Genomic DNA, 16,195 nt, shown 5'->3' on the forward strand with positions numbered 1-16,195 from the left:
ACTCCGAAATCGTTCATTCTGTTCTTCTTGTATCCAGATATTTTTATTGATTTCCGTCCAAAAAAAGAAATAGACAATTCAGTCACGAAGCAGTGCACAAAAGGAAAATACATTCACTTCAAGAGGCACATGTGACAGAGCAATAAATGATACAGGTTATTTTGAACGTTTAATATTAAGCTTAGTAGCTCAACCCCGCCCCAACTCATTTTTTCAGCTGGAATTTCTGCAATTCATAACTAAATACATAAGATTGTACACCGTTTCGGAGTAAAACCAACCCGGTCCACAACGAAAGTGGACGTTTACATTGATTGTACTGCTGCAGAGTTAAATATATGGATACATAAGCAAATCAATAAATGAAGAAAAATCTATGTTAGAATAAGACCTCAGCTCAACAAGTTTACAAGGCATGTAAGCACACATATACGTATACAAAAACACTTAAATCTTACTATCGATACCTACTCACACATAGACCCATTACCCCTCACTATATGAGCGCAGCCAAAGAAGCTTTTTTAATTTGCTTCAAGATTATTAAAGTTTCCTAAGAAGGGTCCCCAGATATTTAAGAACTTGGCATGTGAATTAGAGATTCACGTCCTGTTCTTCTTTAAAGAGCTTTATGTTGTATTTGGGCCAAGCATGCTAGCAATTATATATACAGTGGTGTGAAAAAGTGTTTGCCCCTTCCTGATTTCCAATTTTTTTGCATGTCTGTCACACTTAAATGTTTCAGATCATCAAACAAATTTAAATATTAGTCAAAGATAACAAGTAAACACAAAATACAGTTTTTAAATGAAGGTTTTTATTATTAAGGGAGAAAAAAAATCCAAACCCACATGGCCCTGTGTGAAAAAGTGTTTGCCCCCTCCTGTTAAAACATAACTTAACTGTTGTTTATCACACCTGAGTTCAATTTCTCGAGCCACACCCAGGCCTGATTACTGACACACCTGTTCTCAATCAAGAAATCACTTCAACAGGACCTGCCTGACAAAGTGAAGGAGACCAGAAGATCCTCAGAAGATAGACATCATGCCGAGATCCAAAGAAATTCAGGAACAAATGAGAAAGAAAGTAATTGAGATCTATCAGTCTGGAAAAGGTTCTAAAGCCATTTCTAAAGCTTTGGGACTCCAGAGAACCACAGTGAGAGCCATTATCCACAAATGGAGAAAACATGGAACAGTGATGAACCTTCCCAGGAGTGGCCGGCCGACCAAAATTACCCCGAGAGAGCAGCGACGACTCATCCGAGAGGTCACTAAAGACCCCACGACAACATCCAAAGAACTGCAGGCCTCACTTGCCTCAGTTAAGGTCAGTGTTCATGACTCCACCATAAGAAAGAGACTCGGCAGAAATGGCTGCATGGCAGAGTTCCAAGACCAAAACCACCGCTGAGCAAAAACAACATTAAGGCTCGTCTCATTTTTGCCAGAAAACATCTTGATGATCCCCAAGACTTTTGGGAAAATACTCTGTGGACTGATGAGACAAAAGTTGAACTTTTTGGAAGGTGTGTGTCCCGTTACATCTGGAGTAAAAGTAACACCGCATTTCAGAACAAGAACCTCATACCAACAGTAAAATATGGTGTTGGTAGTGTGATGGTCTGGGGCTGTTTTACTGCTTCAGGACCTGGAAGACTTGCTGTGATAAATGGAACCATGAATTCTACCGTCTACCAAAACATCCTGAAGGAGAACGTCCGGCCGTCTGTTCGTGACCTCAAGCTGAAGCCAACTTGGGTTCTGCAGCAGGACAATGATCCAAAACACACCAGCAAGTCCACCTCTGAATGGATGAAGAAAAACAAAATGAAGACTTTGGAGTGGCCTAGTCAAAGTCCTGACCTGAATCCTATTGAGATGCTGTGGCATGACCTTAAAAAGGAGGTTGGTGCTGGAAAACCCTCCAATGTGTCTGAATTACAACAACTCTGTAAAGATGAGTCGGCCAACATTCCTCCACAGCTGGAAAAGACTCATTGCAAGTTATCGCAAACGCTTGATTGCAGTTGTTGCTGCTAAGGGTGGCCCAACCAGTTATTAGGTTTAGGGGGCAAACACTTTTTCACACAGGGCAATGTGGGTTTGGATTTTTTTTGTTCTCCCTTAATAATAAAAACCTTTATTTAAAAAACTGCATTTTGTGTTTACTTGTTATCTTTGACTAACATTTAAATTTGTTTGATGATCTGAAACATTTAAGTGTGACAAACATGCAAAAAAAATAATAAATCAGGAAGGGGGCAAACACTTTTTCACACCACTGTAGTTGTCTGGCAACTGGTTGAGTTCCAGACTATTTTAAAAATTTGCTCTTTTGGACCATACAGATCTGTCAAATTTTAACCCGGTGTCTAAACTGCCTTTTTTTTTTTTTTTTTTTTTTTTTTTTTTTTTTTTTTTTTTAAATCTAAAGTAATTCAGAAAGCTGAGTTCCAGGGAATACAGTCTTTTATAAGTAGTAATGGCATCTGTGAGTTTTTTTCAGTCTGGTCTTTAGCCGCATCACAACACTGGTTCTGACCTTTTAAGACGTTCTATTGCTCTTGTCCTCATCACTGATGATTGTTCTACTTGATCTCACTGCAGCATTTGAAACTGTTGACTGAAATTCTTATCTCCCGTCTTGAGCACATTGGTATCCGGAGAATTGCTCTGAACGGTTTTAAATCCTATCTGACTGATAGATTGTTTTCTGTTAGCGTTGGTGAATAATGCTTATGGGCTTAAGTCTTCTCAGTCAGCCCCTCTGACTTGTGGGGTACGTCAAGGAGTATATCTTTGGCACAGTTCTTTAGATGTGCGGCTTCTTGAGTCGATTTTTAAAACATAAAATTAGCGTTCATTTTTATGCCGATGAAACTCGGGTGTACCTGCCACTGAAACCTGACCCTGTCTCTTCCATAAATTATTTAACAATTTTCTTAAACCATGTTAAAGCTCAGCTCAAAAGTTTTTCAGTTTCAATGAAGGTAAAACATGATTTTGGGGCTCAATTCCGCTCACCTTCCAGCAGTATTTCTGGATAATATTTTATCTTACCTTGGTTTTATTGCACTCTACTTCACCTCATGTTTGGAGAGTTATTTTTGATTCTTCATTTAAATTAGATCTGCAAATGAATTCTGTTGGAAAAGCCAGCTAAGCCAAAAAAGAGTCTGAGCGATAATGTCAAGTCCTTCATTTCTTTTAAAGACCTTGAGAAGGTCACTCAGGCTTTGAGCTCCATAACTTTGAAACAGCCTCCTCCTTCAGATCAAGTCATCAACGACTCTTCCAGTATTCAAAACATGTATAACATTAAAATCAATGACACATTTTCTAATAAAATAGATACAATAGATTATACTATAAAGAACCCCTCTGTCCAAAAGATTAATTTAAAATTCCACATATAGAAAGAAAAGATGTTCAATGTCATTGATAAACTGCAGGGAAAAAGTTCCTTAGTATGATTGCCATTAATTTCCCCAAAAGAAAAACCTTCTTTCATGTACAGTGGGTACGGAAAGTATTCAGACCCCTTTACATGTTTCACTCTTTGTTTCATTGCAGCCATTTGCTAAAATCAAAAAAGTTCATTTTATTTCTCATTAATGTACACTCAGCACCCCATCTTGACAGAAAAAAACAGAAATGTAGAAATTTGTGCAAATGTATTAAAAAAGAAAAACCGAAATATCACATGGTCATAAGTATTCAGACCCTTTGCTCAGTATTGAGTAGAAGTACCCTTTTGAGCTCGTACAGCCATGAGTCTTCTTGGGAATGATGCAACAAGCTTTTCACACCTGGATTTGGGGATCCTCTGCCATTCTTCCTTGCAGATCCTCTCCAGTTCCGTCAGGTTGGATGGTGAACGTTGGTGGACAGCCATTTTCAGGTCTCTCCAGAGATGCTCCATTGGGTTTAGGTCAGGGCTCTGGCCGGGCCAGTCAAGAATGGTCACAGAGTTGTTCCGAAGCCACTCCTTTGTTATTTTAGCTGTGTGCTTAGGGTCATTGTCTTGTTGGAAGGTGAACCTTCGGCCCAGTCTGAGGTCCAGAGCACTCTGGAAGAGGTTTTCTTCCAGGATATCTCTGTACTTGGCCGCATTCATCTTTCCTTCAATTGCAACCAGTCGTCCTGTCCCTGCAGCTGAAAAACACCCCCATAGCATGATGCTGCTACCACCATGTTTCACTGTTGGGATTGTATTGGGCAGGTGATGAGCAGTGCCTGGTTTTCTCCACACATACCGCTTAGAATTAACACCAAAAAAGTTCAATCTTGGTCTCAGACCAGAGAATCTTATTTCTCATAGTCTGGGAGTCCTTCATGTGTTTTTTGGCTAACTCTATGCGGGCTTTCATATGTCTTGCACTGAGGAGAGGCTTCCGTCGGGCCACTCGGCCATAAAGCCCCGACTGGTGGAGGGCTGCAGTGATAGTTGACTTTGTGGAACTTTCTCCCATCTCCCTACTGCATCTCTGGAGCTCAGCCACAGTGATCTTTGGGTTCTTCTTTACCTCTCTCACCAAGGCTCTTCTCCCACGATTGCTCAGTTTGGCTGGACGGCCAGGTCTAGGAAGAGTTCTGGTCGTCCCAAACTTCTTCCATTTAAGGATTATGGAGGCCACTGTGCTCTTAGGAACCTTGAGTGCTGCAGAAATGATTTTGTAACCTTGGCCAGATCTGTGCCTTGCCACAATTCTGTCTCTGAGCTCCTTGGACAGTTCCTTCGACCTCATGATTCTCATTTGCTCTGACATGCACTGTGAGCTGTAAGGTCTTCTATAGACAGGTGTGTGCCTTTCCTAATCAAGTCCAATCAGTTTAATTAAACACAGCTGGACTCCAATGAAGGAGTAGAACCATCTCAAGGAGGATCAGAAGAAATGGACAGCATGTGAGTTAAATATGAGTCTCACAGCAAAGGGTCTGAATACTTATGACCATGTGATATTTCAGTTTTTCTTTTTTAATAAATTTGCACAAATTTCTACATTTCTGTTTTTTTCTGTCAAGATGGGGTGCTGAGTGTACATTAATGAGAAATAAAATGAACTTTTTTGATTTTAGCAAATGGCTGCAATGAAACAAAGAGTGAAAAATTTAAAGGGGTCTGAATACTTTCCGTACCCACTATATGTACCAGTCTTAAAGCTCCGCTACCTAACATCCCATATACAGGCAATTTCTCCCAAAGCAATAACCATATACAATTGAATTAATTCGTACAATACATCTCAAAAGCTGTAGATCTTTGGATGTCTCCAACATGTTGGATTTTAAACACAATTTGCATTCACCATGACAAATTCTCCTCGTGTACATTCTTTTAGAAAATGTGCCTACTGGAAAAATAACGGCTGATATTTTAATTGAATTATGATACCATGACAGGTTTTGAAACATGAAGAAAGGGATGACAATAGGCCGGTTTCCGAATCACACTGTAAATTGTGAATATGAACATCATCCACATTAGAGAATAGGCAAGCATGTTTAATTTATATGTTTTCTCACATAAAGCCTGCGGAAAAGAAGCTCTCGATAAATCAACAGAATGAGTCTGTGACTTTATGGCCATTCAAGATGGTTCGACAGCACACTTGGCATAATGTTTGAAATAGTATGCTGTTGGCAATATGTTTGAATTACCATAGTTGCTGTATTGTCAGGAAAGGCATTGTGTGACTGTGCCAGGCTCCATGAATCTGCATAATCACAAGCAGAAGCTGCTCGGCCTCAGAAGGCATTTATGGGACTGACAGCACGGCCCTTCCATCACCGTTTCATATCACAGCGACAGAACATAAGTAGGGAAACGCATATGAAAATGTGTGTTAGATGATGAATGAGCTCTGGCATTACTTGTGGCTGTGACATTTGTCAGCTGCTGGGCTGTGATGCATTTGTCCGACAGTCGTTCTGTACCTCGCCTGCTCTGCAGATGTAAGACTTCCTATTTGTAGAAGTTGGAAGCAGGTGATGTCACATCATCAGAGCTTTCCTGATATTTATTTTGCTTAATAGCTTACCCTAAAATGAATTAAAGACAGATTTTGGCCTAATTTGTTTCCAACCTTTGGCCTTATAATATATATAATTGGTTTTAGCTGGGATTAATCAATGCCTATTCCTTAAGTGCACAGTTTCTCTGAGCAGGCTTCTGGAAGGTTGACTTTTACCCCTCTTGGCGATAATTTGATCAATTTCTTACAGAGACATGTCTATTTGGTTTTTTTTTGTTGGAAAATGCCTGAATAAATGTCCTGTGGTGTTTTAGCATGCACTGTCCCGATCTCCTTCACGCCCAGTTAAAGGTTACATTCCTGGTGTAGTTGTGATTTATAACTGCATTCAGATTTTAGCGATGTTTTTCATGTCAGATGTACCGTGCTTCAAAATACCGGTGTGATTCTAGACCTTTGAATTACTACCCACATCTCACTTTACTCAGTTTGGTCGACTTTTTTTTAATTAAAATTGTCTCAGTTGGACAAAATATTCAACCAATCAGAGGTTTTTTGGTTGGATTAGTAAAGGGGATGGCAGTAGCCACAAACATTGACAAGTTTTGGTCAGTTTGATTGAGTTTAACACATTGCTATAATTAGAAATAACAACTCTTCAAATGGTATATTTCTTTTATTGACAATATTAGCTACTGTAGCTCACACTGTTGAAGACCATGCAAAACCAAGGAACATCGACACATGGGTTTGTGGGTGTCCTTGGGGACTTTGGATAAGAGATCAAAATGAACACAATTTTTTCTGGTTAGAAAATGAGACCATTGTAATGAGCAAACCTTTAGTTAAGAAAGGTTCATGAAACGTTTGTAACACTTTAATTTTGTCAGTAGTGGCACCTGCTGGACATTTTGCTACACGAGGCCTTCAGATCCATTTCACATTGTTTGGAAAGTTCTCAATAAAATGAGGACGATCCAGAGCACAGAGTACTGCCTGAAACATGACTCATGATTATCTACAGTGCAGTTTCTATTTTGTAATGCCTCCCCATGATGTTTTGGGGTTGTCTGTCCCATTCTTGTGAATGCCACATCCCTAGAATTCCTTCAGGGACTTTCTTTGAACTTGGCAAGACATTCACTTGATATCAAGAATTAAGTGTTTCGATTTTGGTGGTTACAGGTCGAAGTTCAATGTCAGTGTGACCCCGATTCCATACATTCACACATGAACATGATATCTAAGGGATGCCTAGATGGAATTTCTTCAAATATTACACAATCACTGTTCTTGAAATTTTTCACAAATGACCAATGAGCTGTAACAATACACTAATTTGGCTTGTGTGGCCTTAAATCTCAGGGTCACTGTGACCTCATCTTTCCAATTCTTTTCAACGTGATGTCTCAGGAACTCCTTCTTCAAGTTTGGCACAAACATTCACTTGGACCCAAAGACAGAGTCACTCAGAGTGAAGACAGTGTGCATTTTTGACTTTTGGAGGACTACATACAGTCGGATCACTTGAACTAAGGAAAAGTATCATCTTTAAATATGCTTCTCTGCTAAAGTTTACTGTTGCATCTGCTGTTTTACGCTATCTTGACTGCTAAAGCTTGCCTGTTTTTTGGAATTGTTTGTGATTGGGTTCTTGTTTTCACTCAAGTAACAATGAGTCTTTGAGAACAAGTTTAGAGCTAAACTGCTGGTCTTTTATTTCCAATTCTACGAAGGCCTAAGTTGTATTTGACTTTCCACCAGTTTGAGGTAAAAAGACTCTCTCCGAGAGAAGTAGAGACAACATCTAGAGACTGTGAAAGTTTTCTTTGTTTAGTAATCAGTGGTGAGTTTCGATTGCCGCCCATTTGTAACACCCGGTGAGCCAGCCCTGTTATAAAACCAGGAAGTGTTTGAAGCGTCAGCGAGGACTCGTCATATGAAGACTCGGAGGATAAAGACTGAGCAGTCTTTCGTTGGAGTCACAGGGGGGAGGCTGAGTATAGCTGAGTAGTACTACTGCCATCTGAGAATGTGTGTACTTTCCATACCTATGCGTATATCTACTCATAGATACTATAGACCTCACACTCGTTCACATCAACACCGTAACCTTTCCTCTGTTATCTGTCCCACCCGTTCCACTCATACCCAACACCTCATCACAGGAGGACTCTGGAACTGCCAGTCAGCTACCCGCAAGACAGACTTCATCTCCGGCTTTGCTATCCAGCAATCGCTTGACTTCCTTGCTCTCACTGAGACCTGGATCACACCGGACAACACATCCACCCCTGCTGCTCTCTCCTCTGCCTTCTCCTTCAGCCACACCCCCAGACCCACTGGTAGGGGTGGTGGTACAGGTTTACTCATCTCCCCCAAATGGAGTTTTTCGCTGTACCCACGTCCACTTCCTACCTCACTGTCTCTTGAGTTTCATGCTGTGACAGTTACTCATCTGGTCCAATTAAACATTGTTGTTCTCTACCGTCCTCCAGGTCCTTTGGGAGATTTCTTGGACGAATTAGACGTCCTCCTGTCAAACTTCCCAGAAAATGGTCCTCCACTTGTCCTTCTGGGTGACTTTAACATCCAGACTGAGAAGTCATCTGACCTTGTGCTCTTCCTGTCTTCCTTTGCTCTCTCACTCAGTCCTTCCCCTCCTCCTCACAAAGCCGGTAACCACCTGGACTATATTTTCACCAGAAACTGCTCCACATCTAACCTCACTGTAACTCCACTTCATGTCTCTGACCACTTCTTTATCTCTTACACTCTCCCACTCTCTCAAACCGACAACCCTCCCACATCAGCAGACTCTGTACCTGTCCGTCGCAACATTCGCTCCCTCTCTCCCTCCTCTCTGGCCTCCTCTGTTTTATCTGCCCTCCCTTCAACTGACTCTTTCTCACTCATTCATCCTAACTCAGCCACAGACACTTTCCTTTCTACTCTGTCTTCCTCTCTTGATTCTCTCTGTCCCCTTACATTACGACAGGCCTGCAAGTCCTCCCCAGCTCCGTGGTTGTCTGACTCGGTGCGTGCCGAGAGAGCCACTATGAGAGCATCAGAAAGGAAATGGAGAAAATCTAACCACCCTGACGACCTGCTCACTTATCAATCTCTCCTCTCCTCTTTCTCTGCCTCTATCTCTGCAGCCAAAAGCTCCTTCTACCTAACCAGAATTCAAACCTCTTTTTCCAACCCCAAAAACCTATTCTCCATCTTCTCCAACCTCCTCCCCCCTCCTCCCTCCATCCTTCCATCAAGCCACTTTGTCAATTACTTTACTAAAAAGATAGATGACATACGTTCCTCATTTTCAAACCCATCTTCTATAACTACATGTCCATCATCTTCATCCCCTTCGCTTTCCTCTTTCACCCCCGTCTCCCAATCAAGTTCTCACCTTGGTAACCTCCGCCCGCCGAACCACTTGCCCCCTTGACCCCATCCCATCTCACATTCTCCAGTCTATTGCTCCAGACCTTCTTCCTTTTCTCTCCATCTCATCAACACTTCTCTGTCAACTGGCTGCTTTCCGAACTCTCTGAAGGAGAGAGTGAACCCTCTCCTGAAGAAACCCCCCCTCAACCCGGCTGATGTAAACAACTACAGACCGTCTCTCTTCTTCCCTTTCTTTCTAAAACTCTGGAACGAGCTATCTTCAACCAACTCTCCTCCTATCTCCACCGTAATAACCTTCTTGACCACCAGTCTGGTTTCAACAGACCACTCAACAGAGACGGTCCTCCTTCTGTCTCTGAGCAGCTTCACACTGCTAGAGCAGCCTCTCTGTCCTCTGTCCTGATCCTTCTAGACCTTCTGCTGCATTTGACACAGTGAACCACCAGATCCTTCTTTCCTCCTTCAGGACCTCGGTGTCTCAGGCTCTGCTCTCTCCCTGTTCTCATCCTACCTCAACGACCTCACCTACCGGGTAACTTGGAGAGTATCTGTGTCTGAACCTTGTCCTCTCACTACTGGTGTCCCTCAAGGCTCCGTCCTGGGTCCCCTCCTCTTCTCTCTGTACACCAACTCTCTCGGCTCTGTCATTCACTCGCATGGCTTTTCCTACCACAGCTATGCTGATGACACCCAACTGATCCTCTTTTCCCCGATCTGAAACACAGGTAGCAGCATGAATCTCTGCCTGTCTGACTGACATCTCTCAGTGGATGTCCTCACACCACCTGGAAATCAACCTCCACAAGACCGAACTGCTCTTCCTTCCAGGGAAAGACTCTCCCACCCTCGACCTGACTACTACCTTGGACAACTCTGTTATCCCGACCCTGACTGATAAGAACCTCGGTGTGACACTCGACAGTCAACTCTCTCTTTCTGCCAACATCGCTGCAACAACACGTTCCTGTAGATACATGCTGCACAACATCAAGAGAATACGTCCTCTTCTCACTCAGAAGGCGGTGCATGTTCTGGTCCAGGTTCTGGTCCAGGTTCTAGTCCATGTTCTGGTCCAGGTTCTGGTCCAGGCTCTGGTCCAGGTTCTGGTCATCTCACGTCTGGACTACTGTAACTCTCTCCTGGCAGGTCTACCTGTTAGTGCCATCCGACCTCTGCAGCTCATCCAGAATGCCGCAGCTCGACTGGTCTTTAACCTCCTAAATTCACTCAGCACTACTCCGCTCCTCCTCCTCCTCCTCCTCTTCCTCCTCTTCCTCTTCCTCCTCCTTCTCCTCCGCTCCCTTCACTGGTTACCAGTAGCTGCCCACATCCATTTCCAAACATTGGTACTTGCGTACCGTGCTGCGAACAGATCGGGTCCAGTCTACATCCATGACATGGTCCAACCCTACATCCCAGCCCGTTCACTCCGCTCTGCTTCTACCAATCGGCTTGTTGCTCCCTCGCTGTGAGCTAAACACTCTACAAAATCACGACTGTTTTCTGTCCTGGCTCCTAAATGGTAGAATGAGCTCCCCACCGACATCAGGACAGGAGAAACTCTGTACATCTTCCACCGCAAACTAAAAACACACCTCTTCTGACTTTACCTTGAACAGTAGAACTTTAGTAGCACTTAAAATGGCACTTACTGATAGCACTTTGTAGTTTGGCTTTCTTGAAGAAATTGTATTTTCTTGATTCCTGTTGTTCTGGGTTTTGTACCCTTGTGGTTGAAATGCACTTCTTGTAAGTCGCTTTGGATAAAAGCATCAGCTAAATGAAATGTAATGTTATGAAATGTAATTCGTTTTTGGCGATCAAAGGTCAAAGCTGAAGAGGTCTCGTGTATAAAACAAGCTATCGTGTACTTGCGTAAAAAAGTCGAAGCCACATTTACCTACAAATGATCAATGCAAAGAAACGTATGAATGTTGATGTATGTAAAATTGTTCATATGGTTCAGTGTTTCCATGGTGAATCGTTGACAACATCAGAGTTTAACCCAGGAATTAAATATTAAACAGAATTAGATTTGAAGTTCAATTGTGGTACTTACTTACCTTACTTGTCCTGTAAACTGTTTTAATAACTCGTGAGGAAGGCCTATATAAAATATCTGTGCTGTTGCACAACCTAAATTTCCATTTCCCGCAGATCTTTTGTTGTAGCCGTATGGTTGTTTTAACCCAACACTATGTTACATCTTTGCTTGATGGTAAACTTTGACACTTTGTATGAGGTCAGAAAAAGCTTACTCTTCAACCACTTGGATCCAGTCTGTGTTTGTATCTTTATTCCTCATCTTCTCTTTGTCCATCATCTCTGTAACTCATTTCTGTATAGCTGGGATGTGCTTTTAGTTCAACCGCTGCAAATGGCTTTTCCAAAGACCACAGTCTGGAATTAAATTATTATCATCACTCACATAATGCTAAATTGCTTGTGTCACTTTGTTGTTGCAGCACGTTGCCTTCTGATTATGGTTCGCCACTGTTCTCTGCTTATTTGATGTGTCCCAATGCTGATATAGACTGAATGAACAAACTGTTGGGGTCACATGTTCTTTAATGACCACTGGGAGGAAGGATTTTTTTTTTCAAACATTAATTGGTTCAGGTAGTTTTATAAGTGACCGATAGTGTATAGAAAGATGACATCACCCTCTGGTTTGCTTTGGCTCTGAATTAAAGTCTGGAGAAGGGTAGATATCTGTTTGAGCCAGAGATTATTTTAAAATTATATTTACAGTAGCAACCTTCAGCAGTGTTGCACTTCAAGGTACTTCCACATTGGCTGCAGTTTCAAGCTGTGGTTGTTGCTAGTTGGAGTGAGTTCATCTATGTACCGCTGTCTTGGCCTGTGGGCATGCAGAGCTTTGTGTTTTATATTGCATTTTTATTGTTAAATCAAAAATAAATAATAACCATAACTCTAACACAGCCTCATTCAGGCAATATCAAATAGATTATCCAGTTCCAAGCTTTCATGTCAAAATCCAGCAAGCCATTCTATCTATTCTATATGATTTTGTACAGAATTGTATTGAGTGGTAAGCTGATCTCTCAAAATGATTTCACTCTCTCCTTATCATAGCAGACAAAGAAATGAAATATTGATTCTGTGTGGCACCACAGGCTGAAATTACCCATTCTCTCTGCTCTTGCTCGTTCTCTCCCTCCTGGTTCACTTGCTTATTCCGTCTGTCCTCGCATCGCATCTCCGTTTTATACCTCTTGTTTTTACTATTCCTTCTCTAAAGGACTCTTCTCTCATCCTGACTGTCTCGGTTTCTCTTTCCCCCTCTGACACTCTTCTAATGCACTATGACTGCTTATAAGAGAGAAAAGGAGAAAGAGGTACACGGCTTGACTTTAAATCTTGTCTCGATCTGATGGGATGATAGTCTATCTCTCTATGTAATCCTGCTTTGTGACTTAAATTGAGGTATTTTTTCTCTTTTTCCATTTTTTTTATTGCTGAAATTGAAAGACTTCACAGACCATAAAAGTGCTGAGTAAATGCCATAACCTCAGGTCACCTGAGACTCAAGAAAGTGGGTGAATATTTTTTTTTTTTTAAATCTTAGCTTCATGAAAGCAAAGGTGAGAACAGGTTAAAGCAGATTCTCATCCAGCACAGCAATCTATTTTGTGTTTTCCCTTTGGTGTACAGAATGTAAGATAGAAGCAAAAGTCAAATGCATTCTTTTATACGGTGCATCTGGAAAGTATTCACAGCGGTTCACTTTTTCAACATTTTGTAATGTTACAGCCTTATTCCAAAATGGATTCAATTATTTTTTTTTCCTGAAAATTCTACACACAATACCCCATAATGACAAAGTGAAAAAAGTTTGTTTATAATTTTTCCAAATCTATTAAAAATAAAGAATGAAAATATGACTACATAAGTATTCACAGCCTTTGCTCAATACTTTGTTGAAGCACCTTTGGCAGCAATTACAGCCTCAAGTCTTTTTGAGTATGATGCTTCAAGCTTGGCAAATATTTTTGGGCAGTTTCTCCCATTCTTCTTTGCAGGACTTCTCAAGCTCCATCAGGTTGGATGGGGAGCGTTGGTGCACAAACATTTTCAGATCTCTCCAGAGATGTTCAATCGGGTTAAAGTCTGGGCTCTGGCTGGGACACTCAAGAACATTCACAGAGTTGTCCCGAAGCCACTCCTTTGTTATCTTGGCTGTGTGCTTCGAGTCGTTGTCCTGTTGGAAGATGAACCTTCACCCCAGTCTGAGGTCCAGAGCGCTCTGGAGCAGGTTTTAATCAAGGATGTCTCTGTACATTGCTGCATTCATCTTTCTCTCCATCCTGACTAGTCTACCAGTTACTGCTGCTGAAAAACATCCCCACAGCATGATGCTGCCGCCACCATGCTTCACTGTAGGGATGGTGTTGGTCAGGTGATGAGCGGTGCCTGGTTTCCTCCAAACATGACGCTTGGCATTCAGGTCAAAGAGTTCAATCTTTGTTTCATCAGACCAGAGAATTTTGTTTCTCATGGTCTGAGAGTCCTTCAGGTTCCTTTTGTCAAACTCCAGGTGGGCTGTCATGAGCCTTTTACTGAGGAGTGGCTTCTGTCTGGCCACTCTACCATACAGGCCTGCTTGGTGGAGTGCTGCAGAGATGGTTGTCCTTCTGGAAGGTTCTCCTCTCTTCACAGAGCAACGCTGGAGCTCTGTTAGGGTGACCATCGGGTTCTTGGTCACCTCCCTGACTAAGGCCCTTCGCCCCCAATCGCTCAGCGGCCAACTCTAGGAAGAGTCTTGGTGGTTCCAAACTTCTTCCATTTACGGATGATGGAGGCCATTGTGCTCATTGGGACCTTCAATGCTGCAGAAATGTTTCTGTACCCTTCCCCAGATCTGTGCCTCGATACAATCCTGTCTCTGAGGTCTACAGACAATTCCTTGGACTTCATGGCTTGGTTTGTGCTCTGACATGTCAACTGTGGGACCTTATATAGACGGTGTGTGCCTTTCCAAATCATGTCCAATCAACTGAATTTACCACCGGTGGACTCCAATCAAGTTGTAGAAACATCTCAAGGATGATCAGTGGAAACAGGAAGCATCTGAGCTCAATTTTGAGTGTAATGGCAAAGGCTGTGAATACTTATGTACAAGTGATTTTTTTTTCGTTTTCTATTTTTAATAGATTGGTTAAAAATTCAAAAAAACTTTTTTCATGTTATTTTTATGGGGTATTGTGTGTAGAATCTTGAGGAAATAAATTATTTTTAATCCATTTTGGAATAAGGCTGTAACATAACAAAATGTGGAAAAAGTGAAGCGCTGTGAATGCTTTCCGGATGCACTGTATAGGCTGGACACGGTTCTCAAACCTGAAGACCTACTGTGCTGCAGCTGCATATCCTGAAACCAAACCAGTTAGCTAATCGCCCTCTAAAACTATACACTGCATAGACACGCAAACTATTCCAACGTCCTTGTGAGCCCTCAGCATTGTAAAGTCATGGAGGAGTAGATTTAAATTTCTCTGCCCTCAAGACCAGTTCATTGTTTCTGAATCAGCATGTTACATTACATTTCATTTAGCTGACGCTTTTATCCAAAGCGACTTATAATAAGTACATTTCAACCATGAGGGTACACATTCAGAACAACAACAATCAAGAAAGTACAATTTTCTTCAAGAATGCCAAACTTCAAAGTGCTATAAGTAAGTGCCATTTTAAGTGGTACTATTCAAGGTAAAGTCTGAAGAGGTGTGTTTTTAGTTTGCGGCAGAAGATGTATAGACTTTCTGCTGTCCTGATGTCGTTGGGGAGCTCATTCCACCATTTAGGAGCCAGGACAGCAAACAGCCGTGATTTTGTAGAGTGTTTAGCTCGCAGTGAGGGAGCAACCAGCCGATTGGTAGATGCAGAGCGGAGTGAACGGGCTGGGATGTAAGATTGGACCATGTCCTGGATGTAGACTGGACCCGATCTGTTCACAGCACGGTACGCAAGTACAAATGTTTTGAAACGGATTCGGGCAGCTACTGGTAACCAGTGAAGGGAGCGGAAGAGCGGAGTAGTGAGAGTGAATTTAGGAGGTTAAAGACTAGTCGAGCTGCGGCATTCTGGATGAGCTGCAGAGGACGAATGGCATTAGCACGTAGACCTGCCAGGAGGGAGTTACAGTAGTCTAAGCGTGAGATGGCCAGAACCTGGACCAGAACCTGCGGTGCCTTCTGAGTGAGAAGAGGACGTATTCTCTTGATGTTGTGCAGCATGTATCTAGAGGAACGTGTTGTTGCAGTGATGTTGGCAGTAAGAGAGAGTTGACTGTCGAGTGTCCCCGAGGTTCTTAGCAGTCACATCATGTTGATGTAGGTTTCGGTATCACTGAGTGTGTCTGTTCAAGGACTCTAAACTGGACAGTTTTGTGCATCCTTTAACTTTCAGGAAGTTTGAACGTTATTCCACATCCAAGCTCTTTTCCAACTATGTAGCTGCACACAGTGTTTTCTCCTTTTGACTCTTTTTCAGCCAGACACAACAACGTGTTTTTTGTTGTTAGGAGGTCGCCATCATGTTTCTAGCATGCATGTGTGGCATATGCTCCAAATGTTTTTGATAGGGAACAGGTCTGGACTGCAGGCAGGCCAGTTCAGCTCCCGGACTCTTAATCTATGAAGCCATGCTGTCGTAATAAGTGCCAATATGTTTAGCATTATTTTGCTAAAATAATCAGGCCTTTTCTGAAAAAGACACCATACTATCACAGATGCTGGCTTTTAAATTGTGCACTTACGGCAAACTGGATGGTCCCGCTCCTCTTTA

At 42.2% G+C, this 16,195-nt stretch overlaps 1 protein-coding gene across 1 annotated transcript in view; it reads left to right on the top strand.

Annotated features, from left to right (window-relative positions):
- The window catches only part of LOC138215397 (inactive N-acetylated-alpha-linked acidic dipeptidase-like protein 2), a 471,279-nt gene that overhangs the window by 311,034 nt on the left and 144,050 nt on the right, over positions 1 to 16,195 (top strand). The gene's annotated exons all lie outside the window — the stretch shown is intronic.

Source organism: Embiotoca jacksoni, unplaced genomic scaffold (genome assembly GCF_022577435.1).
Source record: "Embiotoca jacksoni isolate LCO1_2020_lvr unplaced genomic scaffold, fEmbJac1.0.p SCAF_74, whole genome shotgun sequence".
NCBI lineage: Eukaryota > Metazoa > Chordata > Actinopteri > Embiotocidae > Embiotoca > Embiotoca jacksoni.